General features: G+C 37.8%; 1 pseudogene; it reads right to left on the bottom strand.

The window, feature by feature from the left end:
- Positions 1-18898: 18898 nt before the first annotated feature.
- On the bottom strand, positions 18899-18998 carry LOC113307160 (annotated as a pseudogene).
- Between the last annotated feature and the right edge of the window lie 6055 nt (positions 18999-25053).

A 25053-nucleotide genomic window follows, 5' to 3' on the forward strand; every position in this document is an offset into this window, starting at 1 on the left:
TTTCAATGGTTGGAATGAGAGTTTAGATTACATAACCAATGATGGACATAAGTATTGTTGTGGAAACACATATATGCATAATTCATATCCCTTGAACTAATGTTTGCGAACTTTGTTGATCAAGAGAAACCGGAAGAATGGCTTGTTGCCGAGTCCGCGAACTGCCGAACTTCTCATCCCGAGAAATTCTGACGGAGTTGAAAAACTTGTTGCGTGAGTACCAGTCCGTGAACCCAGTCTGCAAACCGGCGGAAAGTCTTTGCCGAGATTTTCTGCTGGAGTTTGTAAACTATGCCCGGTTGCTTAAGTCCGCGAACCTAGTGTGCGAACTTAAGAAGGTTATATATCTGAAGATGATTTCTGAACTTAAACTTATAAAGACTAAGGAATGCTTTTGAAAACCGTGGCTATAAAGTTCATGAACCGATTCGAATGAATCAAATCATCTTTGCTTCAATTGTGTCTTGTGTAGTACATAAGATTTTCTTGCAATTGAACAACTCTCTAACTAGTTCATTTGAGTCATTTGAACTAGTTATGGTGAAGAAGAATATGGTTGGTATGAAATGCTCATATGGCTAACCTTTTGGTTAACTATTGTTGAACCAAAAAATGTACACGTTTGGGTACGGTTAACAAACCTAGAAGCGTGCAGTTCATTTGTGTATAACAAGCTAAGTTTTTGATCTAACGGTTGAGAAATATTAGCTTGAATCTAAATCAGGTTTTCATCTAACGGTGGATATTGTTTGCTTTGTGACCAAGGCGAAACCATGATTTGAAATACTATATAAAGGAGACCGGATTATCAATTGGTTCCTGTTCACCTTGATTATTATCAAAATATGGAACAAAAACTTTAGGGTTTTTCTGTGGGAGCGAGATTGATCTTTTGATAGACTTGTCTGTGTGAGACAGATTTGTTTATTATCAAAGCCTGCGATTTTGGGTCGTAGCAACTCTTAGTTGTGGGTGAGATCAGCTAAGGGAATCAAGTGCGCAGTATCCTGCTGGGATCATAGGCGTAGGGAGTACAACTGTACCTTGGATCAGTGGGATACTGATTGGGGTTCAACTACAGTCCATCCCGAAGTTAGCTTGGAGTAGGCTAATGTATGTAGTGGCTTAATATAGTGTGTGTTCAATCTGGACTAGGTACCGGGTTTTTTTTGCATTTGCGGTTTCCTCGTTAACAAAATTTCTGGTGTCTGTGTTATTTCAGTTTCCGCATTATATTTTTTTATCTTTATAATTGAAATAATACAGGTTGTGCGTTAGATCATCAATTAGAGTAATCCAACCTTTGGTTGTTGATTGTCATTGATTGATCCTTGGATATTGGTCTTTGGTACCATCCAAGTTATTCCTTGTATTTGATTAGTACTCGCAGTTTTTGTTTGAGGAAATAAAATCAAGAGAGAGATATAAACTCTTTGATGTACTTTTAATTAATTGAGTCTTGTTGATTCTCTTAAAAGTATATTCGAGTTTGTCCATACAGATTGCTAAGCGAAATATTGGGTGGTGTTGTTAGACCCCCGCCTTTTCAATTGGTATCAGAGCAGGAAAACACGTTCAAGACCTCAAAAGTCTGTGTTTGTAGCGATCTGACTCTATGGACGACAAGTACATCTCTGATAACGCAACACCAGTTCAGAGCCACTCACGTGAGTCTCAAAGGGTTGAAACTTCTGAGAAAAACTCAAGAACTTGTCCATTGACTGAAACTACTTTCGAATGGAAAAAATCTCTTGAGGAACAGTTGGATGATCTTTCAGATGATAGTAATTCATAAGAAGGACAAAGTATTGATGAGGAAGTCTCTCAATATATCAAGCTGTTTGATCATGCCTTGAAAGAAAAGAAGTCAACAACCTGCTTGAGCAAATACATGGGTCCTCTTTGTCAAGAAAATAGAAAGTTGAGAAAACTATTTAAAGGATACGATGGTGGATATAAACTCTTACAATCTATTGTTAAAGATCGTGAAGAAGATGTACGCACAAAAAAATCTGAATGTGATAATCTTTCTCGAAATCTCTTCGTGTTGAAAGAAAGACTTTCAGAAACTGAAGCAAGATATGACTCTCAACAAAAATGTTTTTGCGAAAAAGAGCGCAGTCTTCTCGCCAAAGAAAAATACTTGGAAACTGAGCTTGCAGCTGCTCTTAATAAAGTAGAATCACTGGAAGAGAGTCTGAGCATATTCAATTCTAGCTCTAAAAAAATATCTTCTATGCTTGGAGAATGTAAAGAACACCGTAATACACCTGGTCGGGGCTATAAAGGAATAGACGCTCCAAAAACTAGTAAGATCAACTTTGTTAAAGCTAGTGATAAATCTCCATGTGAAAAACCTTTAGCAGCTTGCAATGGTCCCAAAAACAAGGATTCTGCTCCTTCTAATTCTGATCACAAGAGAACAGTTAAAAATAATTCCTTTAACTGCTATTACTGCGGGAATAAAGGACATTCTGAGCAAAGATGTCGTTATCGGTTGAGGAATGAATAGCTTCATAACATTGTTACTTGGATGTCTAAAGAAGTCATTAAACTGATTTCACACATTGTTGTAAAAGGCACTTTAAACACTCAAGGAATGTACTGTGATAAGTCCTTTCTTAGTTGTGTGTTCAAAACAAAAAATGCCTACAATGGAAGAAGGAAGAATGGCGAAAGGGTGACTGACCCTGTAAAGAGAAAAAGGCATAGGAGAAAGAAAGAAAAGTTGAGTTCCTCATCTCTCCCTGAAGAAAGCTGCAAGTCCAAGACTTCCGCTCCAGATTTCTTACATATCAACAATCGAGTCTCAGATCTAAAAATCAGTGTAAACAGACTCAAACGGAGCATCAAGAAAACATGGAAAACAGTTGACTCAGGTACTCCTAACCCTTTTCTTGATAAAACTTCTTCAGCTATGACGAGTAATGTCTTTCTAAATACCCTTGATAAAGGAAAAGAAGAAGTGAATATTGATGAGCAAGATGCTCATCTTAATACACCATGACTGCTTGAAGTTGCATCCCTCTTTTATATAAAAGGTGGATGCTCCTTGTTCTCAAGATGACTCATCTTGGGAAAGTTGTCGGGGTTGTATTAAATTCGTTGTTAAGTTTTTTTTTTTAAAAATAAAAAAAAATTGGTCCTCGTGTTCCTTCATCCCTTCTTCGAGTGTCTGTCTCTCGGCAATTCTTTGAATAATTGTGCTTCTCCTTTCCCTGGGTCTCACATGTGTTATTGACCAAATACACATACCGAACCACACGAACGTCATTGTTCCCAGGGTTTCTTGGAACACCTTATAAATACTGTGTTCCATAAGGTCAAAAGATTCTACTTGACTCTTTTTGTACACAATGGATGGAAGCAACAAGGTTGATGAAGTTGAGAAGGACAATATTCTTGAGTTGAATCCTGTTTCTATAACATGCTTTCATGTTGTTAATCATGAAAACAAAGTACCAGTTCAGATGTCATCACAACTGGTACGAAACCTTCTTCGAGACTTTGAAGTAGTGCGTGAACAACTCGGAACTGCAACAAGGAATCTTGATTTTCTGAAAAACAAACTGAAGAAGGCAACTGATGAGCTCGTCCATGTTCAATCTCTAGTTGCTGACAGAGTTTAGAGTGTTTTAATCATGTTTCTTGTTTTAGTTTCCTAGTATGTCTTCTTTTTGGTTTAGTTGAAAGAATAACTAGTGCTTGAATAACAATGATTGTGACTACACATAGCTATTATTTTTCATCTTCTTGTTCTTTTTTTTAGGTTTATTGGTTTAAATTCTAAAAATATTTAGAGGATAATGGTTTGCAGTATTTAATCATTATGATTTGTTATATTGCAATTTGTTATGGGATATTGGTGTTTACGTCCGTGAACTGTGTTGTCCCATATTTTGTCAAAAGTAAAGTCGTTCATGATCGATATGCATGTATTGATTTAAGGATGAATAGAATTTTGACATATACAAAAGTTAAGCTTATATTGTCAGTTCTTTTATGGAAGATAGGTTAAAATGTTTTGTGTTCAAGGATTATATCTATTAAATATCGTTATGCAAATAGTGATGGAAGATAGAATGAATCCTTGTGTATTCCACAGTATTGATCTTCACTGATCTATATTTTATGTAATACTGTGAGGCTCTGTAATGTGTCTTATGTTGAGCACGATACAACCAAGTTGATTAATTTTTGATTAGCTTTGTTGGTTGTTCCGTAAGGTACTTTATGTTGAGCATTCTTGAATTAAATTAATCATCTTGTTTGGTTATTTAGTTATTGCTCCATAAGTCATTTTATGTCGAGCAAAACAAATGACAATTAAATTGATTACTTTTGTAATTAGTTTGGCTGTTTATTCCAATTAGATTAATTATGGGTTCTCTTGTAATTAATCTAGTTGAGTATTTTCATACTCCGTAAGATTCCTCTTATGTTGAGTATATGAACGACTATCCTATTCATTTTCTGATGGTTATGTTAGTCGTATGCTCCGTAAGTTCTCTTATGTCGAGCATAATCAATTAAGTTGATCACTTTTGTGTTTAATTTGATTGCGTATTCCGATTAAATTAACCATGGGTTTACTTGTGATTAATTTGATTGAGTTTTTGGATATAGAAAATCATTCTCATGGTTTTAGGTGTCCAATCAAAATCCTTCTTTTCTTTTGAAATTAAGGTCGCTCTTGTTGTTCCCTTGGGAATGACATCAAATGGGGGTGAGTTCATTTGAACTTGTGTTTAATGGTCATATCTTGAGGGGTGTGCGGATGTGGAATTTTAAAAGGGGTTATCTTGTATCTTTAAACTCCTTGATGAATGCTATTAGCTTTGCATCTAAATTAGATGGTATGTATTTTCTTTTAGTCATGAAATGTCTCTTACGGAAATTTCATTATGATCCCGTTCTTGTACCTTTGCCAATTTTATTAACAAAAAGGGGGAGAAATAATATGTAGTTCACACTGTAAATACATATGGTTTTCGGATCATTGTGTAAGGGATAATGGTTTCCATGTGAGATGGAGTATTGACTAAGGGGGAGTGATACATATCACCACGGTACTATTGTTGAAGTTGTGATACAATTGGACTTTGAAACTGTGTAATAATACTATGACACTGTATAACAATGATCGAGATGGATGCTTTCTCATTGTTATAGCTACGGATCTTCAACAACGGTGATGCTACACTTACAACCTTTGGGATCATTGGAGTACTTGGAAGTGACGAAGATTTCGAGGAATGTTGAAGATTAGACATGTGGAATAGGAGCTACCAAAGGTTCTTTATCTTTTTTGTATTCTATATGTATTGATAGTTGTCACTAAAATTGACAAAGGGGGGGATTGTTAGAGCATTGCTCGGTCGAACTCGCATGTGTTGCTATCTCAAGCATGTTTGTCAATGTTAGTGTATCAAAACTATAAGTCTTGATTTCTAGTCTACTATAGCTAAGTCTCGGACTAGGATAGAAAGTGTAGTTGAGCTTAAGGACTTGATGGCGATTCATCATACAAGAAAAAAGTACTACTCAAGGAACCGGTGGAACTTCTCGACAAAAAGGTATGTGAAGACTTGAACTTATCTGTCACTCAAAAGTCTATCTACTTTATCTCCTACTTTTTGAAACAAAAATTCGTATGCTACATATAGACTTAGATTATACACATTTGGTATTTTGAGCCGAGTATACCTCGCCTATATATATCTCGAAATATGTGTTCGTAAGCGTTTCGCTTCGACCATGTTTATCTTTATCTAGTGACGAAAGTCATGATATGTTTCAATCACTTTTAAAATTGCTTTGACGAGAAATGGTGTAACAACTATATAACGTCCTCTAAGAATGTTTCAATGGTTGGAATGAGAGTTTAGATTACATAACCAATGATGGACATAAGTATTGTTGTGGAAACACATATGTGCATAAATCCTATCCCTTGAACCAAAGTTTGCGAACTTTGTTGATCAAGAGAAACCGGAAGAATGACTTGTTGACAAGTCCGCAAACTGCCGAACTTCTCATCCAGAGAAATTCTGCTGGAGTTGACAAACTTGTTGCGTGAATACCAGTCCGCGAACCCAGTCTGCGAACCAGCGGAAAGTCTTTGCCGAGATTTTCTGCTGGAGTTTGTAAACTCTGCCCGGTTGCTTAAGTCCGCGAACCTAGTGTACGAACTTAAGAAGGTTATATATCTGAAGATGATTTCTGAACTTAAACTTATAAAGACTAAGGAATGCAATTTGCAAACCGTGGCTATAAAGTTCATGAACCGATTCGAGTAAATCAAATCATCTTTGCTTCAATTGTGTCTTGTGTAGTACATAAGATTTCCTTGCAATTGAACAACTCTCTAACTAGTTCATTTGAGTCATTTGAACTAGTTATGGTGAAGAAGAATATGGTTGGTATGAAATGCTCATATGACTAACCTTTTGGTTAACTATTGTTGAACCAAAAAATGTACACGTTTGGGTACGGTTAACAAACCTAGAAGCGTGCAGTTCATTTGTGTATAACAAGCTAAGTTTTTGATCTAACGGTTGAGAAATATTAGCTTGAATCTAAATCAGGTTTTCATCTAACTGTGGATATTGTTTTCTTTTTGACCAAGGAGAAACCCTAATTTTAAAGACTATAAGGAGACATCTAGTATTGTGCAAAACTAATCCCCACACTTCACGTGTGATACTAGTTTGCGTGCTAGAGTCGTTTCTCCTTTAACCTTTGGTTTTCTTCTTCTAAAACCAGATTAACGACTTAAAGACTTCATTGGGATTGTGAATCCAGACCGATACTACTTTTATCGTAGTTGTGTAATATGATCTTGCATCTTCTATCGTACGAGTACAATCAGATTTATTGGCTTGAGATTAATATCTCCGATAGGAAAGATATAAAAAGTAGTCGCAAACATCTTCGTCTCATTGTTTGTGATTCCGCAACATCTTGTTTCGCTACCATAAGATTAAGATTTTTGTGAGGTGATTGATTTATCTAGGCTGTTCTTCGGGAATATAAGACCAGATTATCAATTGGTTCCTGTTCACCTTGATTATTATCAAAAGACGGAACAAAAAGTTTAGGGTTTTTCTGTGGGAGACAGATTGATCCTTTGATAGACTTGTATGTATGAGACAGATTTGTTTATTGTCAAAGCCTGCGATTTTGGGTCGTAGCAACTCTTAGTTGTGGGTGAGATCAGCTAAGGGAATCAAGTGCGCAGTATCCTGCTGGGATCAGAGGCGTAGGGAGTACAATTGTACCTTGGATCAGTGGAAGACTGATTGGGGTTCAACTACAGTCCAGTCCGAAGATAGCTTGGAGTAGGCTAGTGTTTGTAGCGGCTTAATACAGTGTGTGTTCAATACGGACTAGGTCCCGGGGGTTTTCTGCATTTGCAGTTTCCTCGTTAACAAAAATTTTGGTGTATGTGTTATTTCAGTTTCCGCATTATATTGTTTTATCTTTATAATTGAAATAATACAGGTTGTGCGTTAGATCATCAATTAGAGTAATTCTACCTTTGGTTGTTGATTGTCATCGATTGATCCTTGGATATTGATCTTTGGTACCATCCAAGTTATTCCTTGTATTTGATTAGTACTCGCAGTTTCTGTTTGAGGAAATCAAATCAAGAGATAGAGATATAAACTCGTTGATGTACTTTTAATTGATTGAGTCTTGTTGATTCTCTTAAAAGTATATTCGAGTTTGTCCATACAGATTGCTAAGCGAAATATTGGGTGGTGTTTTTATACCCCCGCATTTTCAAAGGTGATAACTTTTCTGTCATTAATGGATGTAATGGTAACTTAGTTGGTGTTCCTTGGGAAGACCATAGTATTATTCTAGAGTGTCAACAAGTTCTTAGGGGCTTAATTCAGTGTGTAGTGTCTTTTAAAAGAAGGGATCGCAACCATATGCAGCAGACTTGCTTGCAAAACATGCCAGGAGAAGCATCAGAAATCAACATTGGTGGGATTCACCTCCAAACATTATCAGTGAAATTCTCAGTACAAAAAGTAACTATATTTCTCCAGAGTCAGTTTAGTTTGTGTCTGTCTTCTTGTCTATTTCGTTTGCTTCAGTTGTTTGTGTCTGTTGAGAGCTTTTGAGAGTGTTATGGTCTGAGTGTCTGTAATACTCCCTTTCTTTCAATGAATTTCCCTTTGCTCAAAAAAAAATAGCCTAAGCTAGCCAGACTTTGTCGAAGTGGCATAGCATGAAGAGACAACTCGACTCCAAGGTTACGTGTGAATAGTGAATAGTAATGAGTTTGCCATAAGATGGAATTGGAATTAGCTAGCTATAATAATACACGTAGATAGCATAGTAAACCAAGCTAGTCAGGTCACGCGACCTAGTTGATAGCCAGCCGAGTCGGCATGGACATAGGTTCTAGGCTTGGAGCAACGTAGCTGCGGCCATATGGCTAGGCTAGGCCAAGCTAGAACGACTATCAAGGAGGCCGCGACTAGTTATAGTCTAGGCTAGACCAAACTATGAGGCAAGGAGGCATGGACGGCTAGCAAGAAGGCCGTGGCTGGTTAGAATCTAGGCCGGTTGAAAGGAGGTCGTAGCCATATGGCTAGGTCGGGCCTGAAGACAAGGTGGTCGTGGCCTGACTAGCTAGTTGGCTAGCAAGGAAGCTAGGATAGGCCAGACTATGAGCCAAAGGAGGTCGTTACTGTGACTAGTCCAAGCTATGCCGGCTAGAAAAGAGGCCCTTAGCTGATCTCACCCACAATTAAGAGTTGATACGACCCAAACTCGAAGACTTGATAAACAAATCTGTCTCACACAGAAAAGTCTATTGAATTGATAAATCTGTGTCCCATAGAATTACTTAAGAGTTTTGTTCCGTCTTTTGATAAATCAATGTGCACAAAAACCAATTGATAAACCAGACTTATATTTCCGAAGAACATCCAAGTAATGTCAATCACCTTACAATAATCTTAACCGTATGGAAGCAGAATAAGATATTGTGGAATCACAAACAATGTGACGAAGATGTTTGTGACTTCTTTTTATCTTACCTATCGGAGATAAATCTCGAGAAAATCTTAGAGAAGATAGTACTCAATACGATAAAACAAAGTAAGATCAGAACACGCAACTACAGAGAAAATAGTTGGGTCTGGCTTCACAATCCCAATGAAGTCTTCAAGTCGTTAACCTATGAGGGTTTTAGGAAAAACCTAAGTTAAAGGAGAATTTGTTAGAGAATTGCTCGGTCGAAATCGCATTCGTTGCTATCTCAAGCATGTTTGTCAATGTTAGCGATCAAAACTATAAGTCTTGATTTCTCTCCTATTTATAGATGTCTCAGACTAGGACATAGACTGTATAGTTGATCCTTAGACTTCATAGTTCATCATTTGAAGACGAAGAACTACTAAGAAGAGCTTGTGGAACTTCATCAACAAAAGGTATGTGGAGACTGAAACTCATCTATTACTTGGAAAGTCTATTTCTAATCTCCTTTATTGAGACATAAGTCGTGTTACAATATAGTTTTCTATTATACACATTTGAGATTTCGAGCTAAGTTTAACTCGCTTACATATTTCTCGGAATATGTTTTGGCAAGCTTTTGCTTCGACCAAGCTCATCTTACATTCTTGAAGAAAGTCAGAATATGATCATGTGAACATTGCCGAGTAACACCTTACATGGTTTGTGTGATACAATCATTTGGTGTAGACTTGGAATGTTTCATTATGATAATTTCAATAACTTGAAAATCGTTTTGATGCTAATAGTATGTGAAAACGACTATTGTCATCCTCTAAGAAAGTTTCAATGATTGAAATAAATAGTTTAGAATCAAGTAACCATGTTTTGATATAAACATAGTGTGTTATCACATTTGTGTGTAAGTCCAAAACCGGGAGCCTGAAGTATGCGTACCCATACGCGTAATGGCGGTTGCTGATGTCTCGGAAAGTATGCGTACCGGTGGAAGTTTCACATCCATGAATTTATGCTGGAGTTTGGAAGTGTGAATTGGTATGCGCACCCGTACGCAAACTGGCGTAACCAAACTCGGTCCGGCTACTTAAGTATGCGTACCCGTTTGCATACTTGAGTAGGTTACTTTCTAAAATCCGTTATGTATATGAGCTTAAATATTTACATAATACGGAATGCAATCTTTGCAAACCGTGGCTATAATGTTTATGAATTGATTCGAGTGAATCAAACCGATTTTTTTCCGATTGTGTTCTTGTATACTTCTATGAGAATATATCAATTGAAAGACTCTTTAACTAGTTTCATTTGAGTCATTTGAACTAGTTATGATTAAGATGAATAAGGTTGATATGAGAGTAATCATATGGCTAACTTCGGTTAACTATTGTTGATCCAACATGGTGTACACGTTTGGGTACAGTTACATAAACCTAAATGAGGGTACATTTCATTTGTGTGTAACAAGCTAAGTTTGATCTAACGGTTGAAAGATATTAGCTTGGTTGAATTAGGTTTTTTATCTAACGGTGAATATTGAATGCTTTGTTACCAAGGTAACTTAGATTGCAAACCCTGATTTGAAAACTATATAAAGGAGAACTCTAGCAACTGGGAAACCTAATTCCCACACCTCCTGTGTGTTACTAGTTGCATAATCTAGAGTCCATTCTCCTTTAACCTTAGGTTTCTATCGAGACCCTGTAGGTTAACGACTTCAAAGACTTCATTGGGATTGTGAAGCCAGACCCAACTATTTTCTTTGTAGTTGTGTCTTCTGATCTTGCCCAATTCTATCATTTGAGTACTATCTTCTCTATGATTTGCTCGAGATTAATTTCTCCTATAGGAAAGATAAAAAGTAATCACAAACACCTTCGTCTCATCATTTGTGATTCCACAATATCTAGTTTCGCCATAATACGATTTAGATTATTGTGAGGTGATTGATAATACTAGGTTGTTCTTCGGGAATATAAGTCTGGTTTATCAATTGGTTCCTGTTCACCTTGATTTATCAAAAGATGGAACAAAACTCATAGGTATTTCTGTGGGAGACAGATTTATCTATTCTAAAAGACTTTTCTGTGTGAGACAGATTTGTTTATCAAGTCTTCGACTTTGGGTCGTGGCAACTCGTAGTTGTGGGTGAGATCAGCTAAGGAAATCAAGTGCGTAGTATCCTGCTGGGATCAGAGACCTAAGGAGCGCAACTTTACCTTGAATCAGTGTGAGATTGATTAGGGTTCAACTACAGTCCAGTCCGAAGTTCATTGGTAGTAAGCCAGTGTCTGTAGCGGCTTAATACAGTGTGGTGTTCAATCTGGACTAGGTCCCGGGGTTTTTCTGCATTTCGCATTATATTTTGTTATATAATTGAAATATCATAGGTTGTGCGTTGAATCGATCAATTGGGAAATCCAACCTTTGGTTGTTGATTGAAATTGATTGATCCTTGAACAATGGTTTTTGGTACCGTTCAAATTACTCCTCTTATATTCAACCGGGCTCGCAGATTTCTATTTGCTGATCGCGGATTGAATTAAGAGTTAGAGATATAAAACTTTTGTACATAATTTTCTCTAGATTGAGTCTGACTGTCTAGTTGATTCTTTGAAAGTATATTAGAGTAAGTCATCTCGGATTGCCAAACGAATTGTTGGGTGTGGTTGTTAGACCCCTGCATTTTCAATTGGTATCAGAGAAGGCAAACACCATAAACCTAATAATTTTGTGTTTGACTGATCCCTAAAGCTGGTCCTGATGGGAAACCTCTTTGGGAAATTTGCTCTTGGCATCTGTAACGCACGCCAGAATTCCTTAAAGATTATTCAGAGATTATCATGGACTATATTTGAGTTCTCATGATAATATTGTTCCATCTAAGACTTTGGAAAACTTAGATGATGAGAAACAATCTAGAGGAAAAATTAAAAGTTCTTCTAAGAAAGGAAGATCGAGAAAACGTTCTTTACACTCAAAGATATGGAATCTCACTAGATTAACTCTTAATCTTTTTGAGGAGTACTATCGTGATGGGTCAATTGACAAATATCTATTTAGATCATTTGAAAACGTTCTTAGATTCTTAGAAAAACTTAATTCGATTAAGAATCTCTCCGATAAAAGTTCTGTACATATCAAATCATGGAATCGTGATGTACGAACTAAACATGTTGTCAACACAAGTGAGTCCAATAAAACTGGTTCTTGTTTTTTCGATACAGGTTCAGGTTATCGGAAAAATATTCTTTCTATTCATATGAAAAATAAGTTAGAAAGCTCTGTTAGCCCTGATTATCATCATTTCTATGATTATATCACTGGTACTGTTCAAAAATATCAACCAGAAATAGTGCACGAAGGTCTCTCTGCACATCTTGCCACTTGGTAACTTGTTTCGCATTGATCGTTGTCGTATGCGTCAAAAATAATTCACTTTCTCACGCAACTAAATTTAAATGAAGTACGTGGTAAGAAAGATTTCGTATCCACAGAGAGACTTTTGTTGTTATGTAATTTTCAGTTTCTAAGATAACCAAGGGGGATTTTTGTTTTAGCAAATAAAATAAAATAAAATAAAGTAAAGAAAAGCAAATAGTTGGAATAATCAATAAGGAGAAGATATTGGTCACGGGATAGTATCATTCACAAACATGTATTTTCATCAATGACTAGAATTGATATTTTAATCTCTCATCTATTAAAAGCCTTAGGATACCTTGATCGCAAGAATATCCCGCTAATTCCCTAATTTCATCACAACCACATTAAAAGATGCATATGTGAATTCTTCCTAGAAAGTAACCCAAAGTGTAAAAGCACAATTAAATTTAACTCCCTAAAAGCTTTAAAATTTATGAAATAAGGCTAATCAAAGCAATCAAACGTGTAAAAGCACTAATTTGATTTAACCAAGATTATGATTCATATGTGACTAGTAGGATATATCGCTACAAGCACTACCCACAATCATGCTACTTAAAATCAGGGACAAACAACTTTTTCGTATTGAAAACCCTAATATAGCTTTAGAGATGAATGCAAATCGGATTGATTCCAGACTCAACCAATCAAACAATCAAATCCAATAACAATATAGACCATGAATCATAAACAATAAAATATTGAGACAAAACTAATCCATAGATTCAAATAACATATTTGAGAAAACAACTTTTATCCCATAACCAATAGTAGTATTTAGTTACTCATAGTAATGGAGTTCAGCATAATCATAATCAATAAAATAAAGAAGATGAAAACAAACAAAAGCAAATCCTAGAAGAAGTTCTCTCTAAAGCTCCAGATAGAAAATAATACGTGATATCCAAGTTGTAGAAGTCTTTCTTTTATAATCCTTTGCTTCCCAAAATTAGGTCTAGTCTTCAAAGTCCATTAGATAAAAATTCACCAAGCCCATATGTGAGAAAAACTCATGTAGAAATTCTGCCAAAAACTTGTCGCCGGAAAGCTGGTACCGGCGCCGGAAATTGGCCGGTAGAGTTATCGGAAAACAGCTCAGGTGACCAGCAAAGTCCACCCGGTCACCAGTCAAATGGGTCAAAGCAAGACCAGTCAACTGAGTCACAACCGAGTCATATGGTCAACTCAGTCCAGGATGGGTCAGCTGCTAGTCAGATAAGTAATGTCTGAGTCAGAGGCTAAACTCAGCTAGGCCAATGCCATCTTGCACAGGCTGGTTCATTCATGCGCCATGTTGATGCTTCATTCTTGCATTTCAGCTCTGCAACTTGAGCACCGCACACAACCACTTCAGCATTTCTGTAGCAGCATCCTTTCAACACAACATCATTCCTTTCCCTGTAATGAACAACATTCTTCTTTGTAATTTCCCAGCCACGGCACCTACAAATCACTTGCATAAACTACAACGGACACAGATCAAATCTTCAATCCGTTGCCTGTAGCTTCACCAGCACTACAACTACAACACAGACTTGTCCTTCTTACATGTTTAATTACACAGCTCTACCATATCAAGCTCCACTTGTAATCCAAGTTCTGCTCAAATCCACCAGTGCCTTCACTTCAGCTGCAATTCAGTCAAGCAGCAAACCAACTGCAACAACAGTTCACCACAGACCACCTGCAACTCCATGACCAGTTGCGCATTCACCATATCCTGCATCTTCTCAGCTCTCCACTTCTCTTGCCATCACTGCCTATAGTAACACAGCATCATTCTGAACTGCAGCTACCACTTCCCTTGGCTCTGCCAACCCATTCAACAGCTGCACATGGTACCAGTTCATTCCTGCAACCTAACATACATCTAGATTCATTCTTGAGCCAACACACAGCACCACCAGCTTCAGTTGCACCTCCATGAGTTCAATACCACCATTCTCAGCACATTCTGCAACATAATCACATGCCAATCCACCATCTGAACTCCACCATGCTTAACTGCATCAATTCCCAGATTCTGCAGCTACATGACCATTGCATCACCAACAGTCGTCTCAGCCGAGGCACCTGCAATCATCCTCAAACCCCTCTTAGAAGCCTCACGCCTTTCTTCGCAACTCATTCAAGCACCACCTGAACTTTCAGTTCCTTAAAAGCTTCATTACCTCCTGAACTTATCAGAATCCCCGTGTAAACTTATTCACATCATATTCTCTTCCTCCAGCTCAATTCCAGTTAATTTATGTCTTGGAATTCAGCTCCAAATCAAACCCAGTTCAGCTCATATCCTGTAAAACGATCCACCAACACAAATTCGAACCACTGATTCACATAAACACCCAACAAAACTCAAGTCTTCCACAACTTCTCTCAATTGAATTCATGGCTTCACAATATCTCCTTTATCTGTCGAGAACCCCGTGTGTAAACACCCATTGTAACTCCTCAGAAATTAGACATAGAAATGTCATATTTCAGCTGAATTCCAACTCAAAACTTCGCCTAAACAACACATCTGGCCCTGCCATTCCTTGTATATTTTGATTGATCTCAACTCCTGCGAAATCCACTCACCAGCCACGGCAGCAACAACATCGAGTATCAGTCTTGTTCATTGATTTTCCGGCAGCAATACAAGCTTGGAACTCAACCAAAACTCCTTGCAGTTGAATTCCTCACTGAACCCTTTAAACAACCACAGAAATTCGATCAGAGCAACATCATATTTCAGCTGCAATTGAGCTCATAACTTAACCCATTCTCCTCCAATTCGAAGTAGCAACACCATCTGAGAACTACCATCACTGCAACTCATGTAGCTTCACAATTACCATTTCATCTCAACCCAACCCAGCAACACTTATATGTCAGCATCAGCTTCATCATTAAGCCATAATTCTCAGTACCCATCTTCTTTTGTGATATTCATAGCTTTCTTCTCTTAGCAGCACATGCATTCTATCTCCATCTCATCCTTGTACTCTCTTAGCAGCTGCAGCTAGGAATCAAACCTGAGACGAACCCATCTAGCTCTGTTCATCACATTCCAACCCCTAATTTCAGAACTCCAAATCCATTTCTTAACTTCAATCTCTCAAATTCAAATCTGCGACATCGACCACCATCTTCTGTAATTTCTGCTCAACCCAGCAACAGAAACTTAGGTCATCTCTCTTTGATCTCTGTCTGTAAATCCACTTCTGAATATCGACCCCCACAACATCAGATCCCCATCGATCTCAATCATCTCTCTGAATGGTTTCACCTCCTCTCTCTATTTCAGCTGCAATTCACTCAATTTCTCGATCGTCAACAGCAGCGGTTGCTCCTTCTCTTCATTCTCTTGATTCAATTTCTCGATCTAGTTCAGTAGCAGCAGCTGCTGACTTTTTTTCTCAATTTCAGGTGAGAAATGATTGAGTTTGAGAATTGGTTTCTCGATTTAGGGTGTAGGAATTAGGGTTAGATAATCACACCCCACTCATTAGATACCCCAGTGGATGCCCTATAATTGATGGTCACCCCTTAACCTCAGCGGGCTGTTTTTATTATTCCCCTGAGAGAATTTCCCCTTAACCTTGGGTCGACTCCCGATAGCAATTGGTGAAGCTTTTGCCCCTTTGTTTTCCACTAAGCTTTTCCTCTAATCCTTCCACCAACGGCGATCGTCCCTTACTTCTCAGATCTACTTTTTCTCTCTAATTTCTCTTCATCATTAAAATCGAAGATAAAGGAAGATATGGGAAGATTTCCTAAAACAGGTGAAACAGGGGAGCAGTTGTTCACGGATTCTATGTTCGGCTAAATTTGGTAATACGTGGGGAATAGGATAGTGAATATCTCCTTATGGATTCAAATTTATCAACAAAGGAAAGTTTGGACTAAACAGGGAGACGTGTGAAGAAGATATGAAACTTATATCCGTAACTTTTGGAAAAAGAAAAGGAAGAAAATCAGAGATTTTTTGGAGGCTTGATCATGTTGTGGCATATATATATATATGTTGCTTGGAGTTCCAAAAGGGGCATCGAGTAGTTTGGGGCCTTTACGTAGTTTAGGGGGAGCTCTGGTGCGAAGAAATCACACTGCAGAGAAAGTTGCAGCAACAGGAGGAAGAAGACGAAGCTGAAGAACATTGGACAGACGAAGACAGTCGCAGAATCCGTGGCCTTTTCTTTCAAAATTCAATCACTTTGTAACAATTTCTGTAACAATTATTCAGAGTTCGCAACAGTTCAATGTTTGGGTATTCTGTAACAGTGGTTCGTAACAATTATATCTGTTACAAACACGCTGTTTTATACCTTCTCTTCTTTTTGATCAACTCTTGAGCAACATGCATGTATTTTGAGCAAGTGGTTAATATGAGGAGCTAAACCCCGTTGCTGAGGCAATAGAGGAAGCTATTTTTCCAACAAAAGTAGTATATTTTTATTTATTTATTTATCGCAATTATTTTTATGATTGTTTTGCCTTGATTGAAAATTGTTTGAATGATTCTTGTTAAGCAATTGTTATTTCTTTTGATAGAGCATGCTTGGACCTAGGTTTTTGATGTTCTATGCTTTGGATTTACACCTGTTATTTTGAGAATCTACTTGTTGCAATAGTTTAGAATCAAATTGAACGAAAAAATTGCATGAATATGAATATTGGATTAAATCACTTTGAATTTGGAAAATAGTGGAATCTTAGCATCAATGTTCCTTTTAGTATTGATATCATCTTTGATTGAGTTTGCTATAATTTTTAGTGAGTTTTCTATTTTAATATTAGGATTTAAGTCTAATTAATATCCTTCACAAGTCTAAGAATCGAACCACTTTTACCACTATCTACAAATCACATTAATTTTTGGCGCCGCCGACGCGGACATGTTTTTAGGGTTTTAAATTTTTTTATTTTTTTTGTTTTTATTATTTTTGTCTTTTTTTTTATGTTTTTGGGTATTTATCTTGTGTCTACAGGTTCTGAATCATAAAGAAAATTGAGCCAAGGAGTTTGGTGATTTCATAAATACTTGGAGCTAAAGATTAAAGCAAAAGGAACATAAAAGAAGAAAAATTTATTTTTATTTTAGACAATTTAGTTTAGGGTTTGTTTATTTTATTTTATTTAAAAAAAAAAAAAAACTGTATTAGGGTTTATTATTTTTGTAACTTTTCTTTATTTTTTTGGACTTTGGGACATTATTTTTTTATTACCCTACGGAAGGGTACTTTAAATATAAACTGTTTGCAGAGAAGGAGGACAATTACGATATTGTCTCTGCACCTTGGGTTCGTATACTAGACATTGGAGTCAGTGGCCCGAGTCGACTACAACCGATTCATCCCCCGTATGGAACGGGAGGTAAGATTCTAAACACTCGCGAATCCCCTGTCAGCGAGTTACTGGACTCCTTCGTATGCATATATGTTGAGGACTGAATACGTACATTTATTTTTCTAGAAAATGGAAAGGCCTGGCCATACAAGATAAGGTTCAGATTTCATCACCGTTCTCTTCTTGCCCGCTTTAGGAACACGTAACCTACGCGAACCTAAGCCTAAAATTTTGACTAGAACGAGACCGATAGGGTAACGAGCTTAACAGGAAAGTCATTCGAAAAATATTGGTTACTCTTTTAAGCATACTTCGAAGTTCTTGACGGTTTGTATAAGTTGAATGCGTGACTGCGTTGCCTTGTAATACCGGTGAGGCCCTGGGTATCAAAGCTCCACCGAGCTTCCCTCGCCTCTATTCAACTTACGTTAACTCGGATTGATTCCAGAGGGGTTTGCTTAAATTGTAACGAATTCCCGTTCGAAGGATTAAAAGCTGGTCTAGAAACAATCTAAGTGGAGCCATCATGCTTTTTGTTTGCTGGAAATCAATAGGTTTGATTTGGTTGAGTCGGCCTTGATCTTTGTTTGCTTACCCTTCCAATTTAGAAAATTCTATTGTATGCCTGAATGTAAACGAGACGCACTAGGTAGATTTGTTAAAGAGAAACCTAGTAGTTCGAAGCGTCTCGATTACCTTAATCTAGAAAGTCCGGCTTTTGAAAAGTCTATTTTTGAACGTTCTTTGACGGAGGAGAGAATACCTGTTGCTCCGATAGGGCCAGAAATGACAACTTTGAAAGCTTTGTTGAATCCAACTAGGACTACCCGTCCTTCATGTATTAAGTTAGCTGAAACGGAGGCACCCTATGAACTGAAACCTGGGACCTTACAGATGCTCCCAATCTTTTTAGGGAAAGAAAATGAAAACCCTTATTACCATGTTAGGGATTTTGAGGAAATTTGTAGTACTCTAAGAATTAGAGGCTTAGATAATGATGCTTTGAAACTTAGGTTATTCCCATTTTCCCTGAAAGATAAGGCCAAGTCGTGGCTGTATAGTTTGGACTCCGAGTCAATTGAAACATATGAACAACTTACATCTGCATTTTTCAATAAGTTTTTCCCTAGGCACAAAACATCGTCTATTAGGACGCAAATATGCACATTTTCACAACAAGAGGGAGAATCTTTATATAGGTATTTGGAAAGGTTCAATGATTTATTATCCCAGTGTCCTCATCATGGTTTAGAAAAGGTTAGGCTAGTTCAGATCCTTTGAGGGTTTAGATTATTCCACAACGACCATGGTTGAGTCTCTATGCACTGGTGGATTTGAAAACCAAACTGTTGATGCGGCGATGGAATTTTTTAATGAAATCGCCGAAAAACCCAGCAATGGGAAAATAGTAGGGCACCCCAGAAAACAATTCTTTTAAGTAGAGGAAACGTTAATAGGGTAGAAGGAGGCTATGAATCAGATGCCAAAATTGCTGCTATAGCAAAAAGGTTAGAAGCCTTAGAAGTGGGCCAGACTAGTGGTAGAGTGGAGCCTTTTTGGGAAGGCCAGAATATTGAAGAGCAGGCCAATGCTCTTTATAATAACACTAGATTTGATAACCGTCAAAAGATTGACCCATATTCAGAAACCTATAATCCTGGTTGGAGAAACCATCCGAACCTTTCGTGGTCTAAGGGCCAAAGTCAAGGTCAGTTTAGTAATTCTAATGCTCCCCCAGGTTTTGGCTATACTAAGAATCCTTCAGGACTAGCTCAGTTTCAGAATCAGTCAGATAAGAAAATCCTAAGTTTAGAGGAATCTCTCGCCTTGTTAACTCAGCAAACTGCAAATTCCAGTTATCCGTAGAACAGAGTCTACAAGCTAGTAACAGGAGGACAAGAAAATAGTCAGGCTATTTCCGAGTTAAAAACCCAGGTTGGTCTGATAAGTGATTCTTTGAGAGAAAAAGGTAAGTTTCCTAGTCAAACACAACCCAACCCTAGAGGAGTTCATGAATTAGGTGCAAAACCATCGAATCAATTGAATGCTGTTAGAACCCTTAGAAGTGGTAGAGTTGTAGACAATAAGGTAACCATGCCCGATAGTGAACATACTGTAGTTCACCCCTCAGGATCTCACCTCTCAGGACCAGTAGCTGAAGAGACTGATAAAGTTTCTGATGATGTGAATTCGGTTCCTGAAAGGTCTGATTTTAGGCCTAGAACCCCATTTCCTCAGCTATTAGTACCAACAAAGAAGGAATCGAACTTTAATGACATATTGGAGGTTTTTAAGAAAGTTACCATAAACCTTCCCTTTTAGATGCAATTAGGCAAATTCCTGCTTATGCCAAGTTCCTTAAGGATATGTGTACGCGAAAGCGAAAACTTAGCGTCCATAAGAAATCCTTTTTAGCTAGTCACGTAAGTTCAATCATTCAGAACACCACAACTCCAAAGTACAAAGACCCAGGTTCTCCTACCATTGCTTGCACAATAGGTAACTTCCGGGTAGAAAAAGCTTTACTTGACTTAGGAGCCAGTGTGAACTTACTGCCATTCCATGTATACTTACATCTAGGACTTGGTGAAATGAAACCTACTCAGATGACACTGCAGTTAGCTGATAGGTATGTTAAGATCCCTCGAGGTGTTATCGAGGATGTTCTTATTGAGGTCGACAAGTTTATTTATCCAGTGGATTTCGTGGTCCTAGATACCCAACCTGTCCCTGACCCGGAGAACCAGATACCTGTGATTTTAGGTCGCCCATTTTTAGATACGTCTAATGCGATCATTAACTGTCGAAATGGTGTGATGAGTTTATCTTTTGGTAATATGACTATGGAGATGAACATTTTTAATGTCAGTAAGCAACCTTATGAGCTAGATGACACATGTGTTGAGGAGGTGAACATGATAGAAGCCTTAGTTCAGGAGTCATTACCAAACATCTTTTCTGAAGACCCATTAGAAAGTTGTCTATCCCATTTTGGTTTAGATTTTGACGACGATAGCACTATTGAACAGGTGAATGTTCTATTAGATTCTACCCCTGTGTTAGACACTGATAGATAGAAAGCTAGGTTCGAACCGTTACCAGTTTCTGAGACTACCCTAATTCCTTCTTTAGAAGAGCCCCCAAAGTTGGACCTTAAACCACTACCCGATACTCTAAAGTATGTGTTTTTAGGCCCATCTGAGACTTTACCTGTGATTGTAGCTTCCAATTTGGATAGTGATCAGGAAAGTAGGCTAGTAAATGTACTTCAAGACAATAAGGAAGCTTTAGGGTGGACTATAGAAGACATTAAGGGTATAAGTCCTACTGTGTGTATGCATCAGATTCATTTAGAGGAAGACTCCAAACCTTCTAGGGAGATGCAACGTCGACTGAACCCTAACATGAAAGAGGTAGTTCGAAAAGATGTTCTTAAGTTGTTAGATGTGGGTATTATTTACCCAATTTCAGACAGTAAGTGGGTCATCCCTTTTCAGGTTGTCCCCAAGAAATCAGGTATCATTGTAGTCCAGAATGATAATAATGAATTAATCCCAACCCGAGTGACCACGGGATGGCATGTGTGTATTGACTATAGGAAATTGAACAAGTTCACAAGGAAGGATCACTTTACCCTTCCTTTTATCGACCAAATGCTAGAGCGATTAGCTGGACATAGTCACTATTGCTTCTTAGATGGCTACTCCGGTTATAATCAGATCGTCATTGCCCCAGAAGACCAAGAGAAAACCACTTTTACCTGTCCCTTTGGTACCTTTGCGTATAGACGCATGCCTTTCGGGCTATGTAATGCCCCTGCAACTTTTCAGCTTTGTATGATGAGCATATTTTCTGATATGGTAGAATGGTTCTTAGAGGTCTTTATGGATGATTTTTCAGTGTTTGGTTCATCTTTCTTGAGTGCTTGCATCATTTGACATTAGTGTTGACTAGGTGTAAGGAGAAAAATTTAGTGCTTAATTGGGAAAAATGCCATTTCATGGTTAAATCAGGAATTTTATTAGGGCGCATCGTCTCTTCAAAGGGTATAGAGGTAGACAAAGCCAAAGTTGACCTTATTAAGACTTTACAGGTCCCAAAAACCGTAAAAGATATTAGGTCATTCCTAGGGCATGCAGGTTTTTACCGTCGATTCATTAAGGATTTTAGATTGATTTCTAGACATTTTTGCAATTTGCTTGCAAAAGATGTTAAATTTGTCTTTGATGATGCTTGTTTAGAGGCTTTTGAGAAGCTTAAAACTTTACTCACTACTGCCCCGATAGTCCAGGCACTTAACTGGAACCTACCCTTTGAGATTATGTGTGATTCTTCAGATTATGCTATAGGCGTCGTTTTAGGACAACGAGAAAACAAATTACTTCATGTGATTTATTATGCTAGCAAAACTCTGAATGATGCCCAAATTAACTACACAACTACCGAGAAGGTACTTTTATCCATCGTGTTTTCCTTGGATAAGTTTAGGTCCTACCTATTAGGTTCTAAGATCATAATCTATACAGATCATGCTACTTTGAAATACCTTTTATCTAAGAAGGATACCAAACCTAGATTGATTAGATGGATCCTATTGTTGCAGGAATTTTCCCCAGACATTAGAGACAAAAAGGGTGCAGAAAATGTAGTAGCAGATCACTTGTCTAGGCTAGTTGTTAGTTCCCCTAGTGATTCCCTTCCTATAAGGGATAGCTTTCCTGATGAAAAATTGTTCTCTGTTTCCCAATCACCTTGGTATGAAAATATAGTGAATTATCTTGTTACTGGTCGAACCCCTCAACATTGGGGTAAGCAAGATCGTTCTAGGTTTTTAGCCGAGGTTAAGCATTTCTTTTGGGACGATCCTTATCTGTTTAAGTATTGTCCGGACCAGATTATTAGGAGATGTGTATCTGAGAGTGACCAATCTAGTATTATCTCCTTTTGTCATGAACATGCATGTGGGGGTCATTTTAGTGCTAAGAAGACTGCTGCTAAGATTTTGCAGTGTGGATTTTACTGGCCTTCAGTGTTTAAAGATTCCCATAGTCATTGTGTTTCTTGTGAGCGTTGCCAGAAGTTAGGAACCATTTCCCGTAGAAATATGATGCTTTTGAACCCTATTTTAGTGATTGAGGTTTTTGATGTGTGGGGCATTGATTTTATGGGTCCATTTCCTATTTTATTTGGTTATCTTTACATACTTGTCGCTGTAGACTATGTGTCTAAGTGGGTTGAGGCGGTTCCGTGTAAAACGAATGACCACAGGGTCGTAGTCCAGTTTTTGAAAGAGAATATACTTACACGTTTTGGTACGCCGCGAGCTATAATTAGTTATGGAGGTTCACACTTTTGTAATAGACCATTTTCTCTTTTAATGAAACAATACGGTATTACCCATAAAGTAGCAACCCATATCACCCTCAGACTAGTGGTCAGGTAGAGGTTTCCAATAGGGAAATTAAACGTATTCTAGAGAAAACAATTAGTCCAAATAGGAAAGACTGGTCGTCGAGGCTTACTGATGCCTTATGAGATTACCGTACTGCGTTTAAGACACCCATTGGAATGTCACCTTATCATTTAGTGTTTGTCAAGGCATGTCACCTGCCTGTTGAGTTAGAGCATCGAGCCTATTGGGCTATTAAGAACTTAAACTTTTCACTTGACAAGGCAGGAGCTCAAAGAAAGCTCCAGCTCAATGATTTGGACGAGATTCGTAGAGTAGTGCTAAGGAGTATAAGAACAAAATGAAACTTGTGCATGATAGGAATATTTTACGAAAGTCATTTTCTCCAGGTCAAAAAGTTATTATGTATGACACTCGTTTGCATCTATTCCCCGGGAAGTTAAGCTCTCGGTGGACCGGTCTTTTTGTGGTCCGTACTGTTTTTCCTCATGGCGTTGTTGAGATTGAGACACCATATGGTAGTAGTTCTTCGAAGGTTAACGGTCAGCGATTGAAGCCCTTTTTAGAGCCTTTTCCTACAGGTGATGTTGAGGAGGTCCCTCTGGAGGACCCTGTTTACCATAATTGACCATCGAGGCGATTTTGTATGTTGTATAATATTTTTGTAGGTTTTTGGTTACACTTCACCCAGGTACTATCTTTCCGACTTCTCTCTTTACTATTTCCTCATGTTACTTATATTTTTGGTACTGTTCTTTGATTAGAAACATTGAGGACAATGTTAGATTTAAGTTTGGGGGTGGGGTAGAACTTTTTGTTACCTTTTCGTTGCAAGAAATAAACTCCAGAGCCTAGAAATTTATCCCTATTAAGGGTGGAACTAACCAATCCAAGTGGATGGAAGCATTTTGGTTGTAGGAGTTGAGGAACCAATCTGACTAGATGGCAACATCTAATAGTCTATTCATAAAAGAACAGAGCTCAGGTGTTCGAAATAACATGATAGTTTTACCATATCTCGTTGAGTCCTTTTCACTTCTGTTTTTATTTTGTTTTGTTTTTAAACTATGTTTCTCTAAGTGATTAGGTGAGGCTCACGATTCAAGTTGTTACCAATGCTAGGGTGAATTAGAGTGATTGAGATACAAAAAAAAAAAAAGAGACCAGACCATCAGACCAACTGGAATAAATTCAATAAAGTCGACCACTGGAACCCTTGTATATGCCAGTTGTGTTGACCTAGAGTTAGGATTATCAATCACTGGTTCCCTTGTATATGCCAGTGTGTTGATATTAGTCAGACTAGTATCTCACTCCATTAGGATAGGTTCATTTTGGCGGAGGCCTTCAGACAGATATGAGAAACACCGTTCACCTAGTAAACATCAAAACCATATATGTTTTTCTATATCCATCTTCTTGATCTATCCATGTGATTAGTTTTGACTCCGGATATTGATGTCCATAGTGCGACTATCTGAGTAGAGCTCTGTCACTTCATATGAATTTTAGTATGCTTGAGTGCGAGCTCGTGTACAACAATTGGAATTTCGCATCAGGGTACTTCCTCCTGTAGTCAATAAGTATGCCAACCAAGGAGATTCTTTAGTGCATTCCAAGGTTCTATGTAGATAGCTAGGGTCTGGAGTATAAAGGTTTTGTGGGTATACCTCTGGTAAGCCCTCCAGAGACAACACTCCGCCACTACGGACACCTAGGGGTTTAAAGTCTTATTGCATACGCTAAATGCAATCGACGATGCCTGCGACAGTGAGTTAGGATTTTATTTCTATTTTATTTTTGCTCGAGGACTAGCAAATAATAGGTTTGGGGGTATTTGATAGACACATTTTTGTTTCCGATTTGTCTCGATTCTATATATTGTTAGGGCTCAT

The sequence above is a fragment of the Papaver somniferum genome, chromosome 8 (genome assembly GCF_003573695.1).
Source record: "Papaver somniferum cultivar HN1 chromosome 8, ASM357369v1, whole genome shotgun sequence".
Classification (NCBI taxonomy): domain Eukaryota; kingdom Viridiplantae; phylum Streptophyta; class Magnoliopsida; order Ranunculales; family Papaveraceae; genus Papaver; species Papaver somniferum.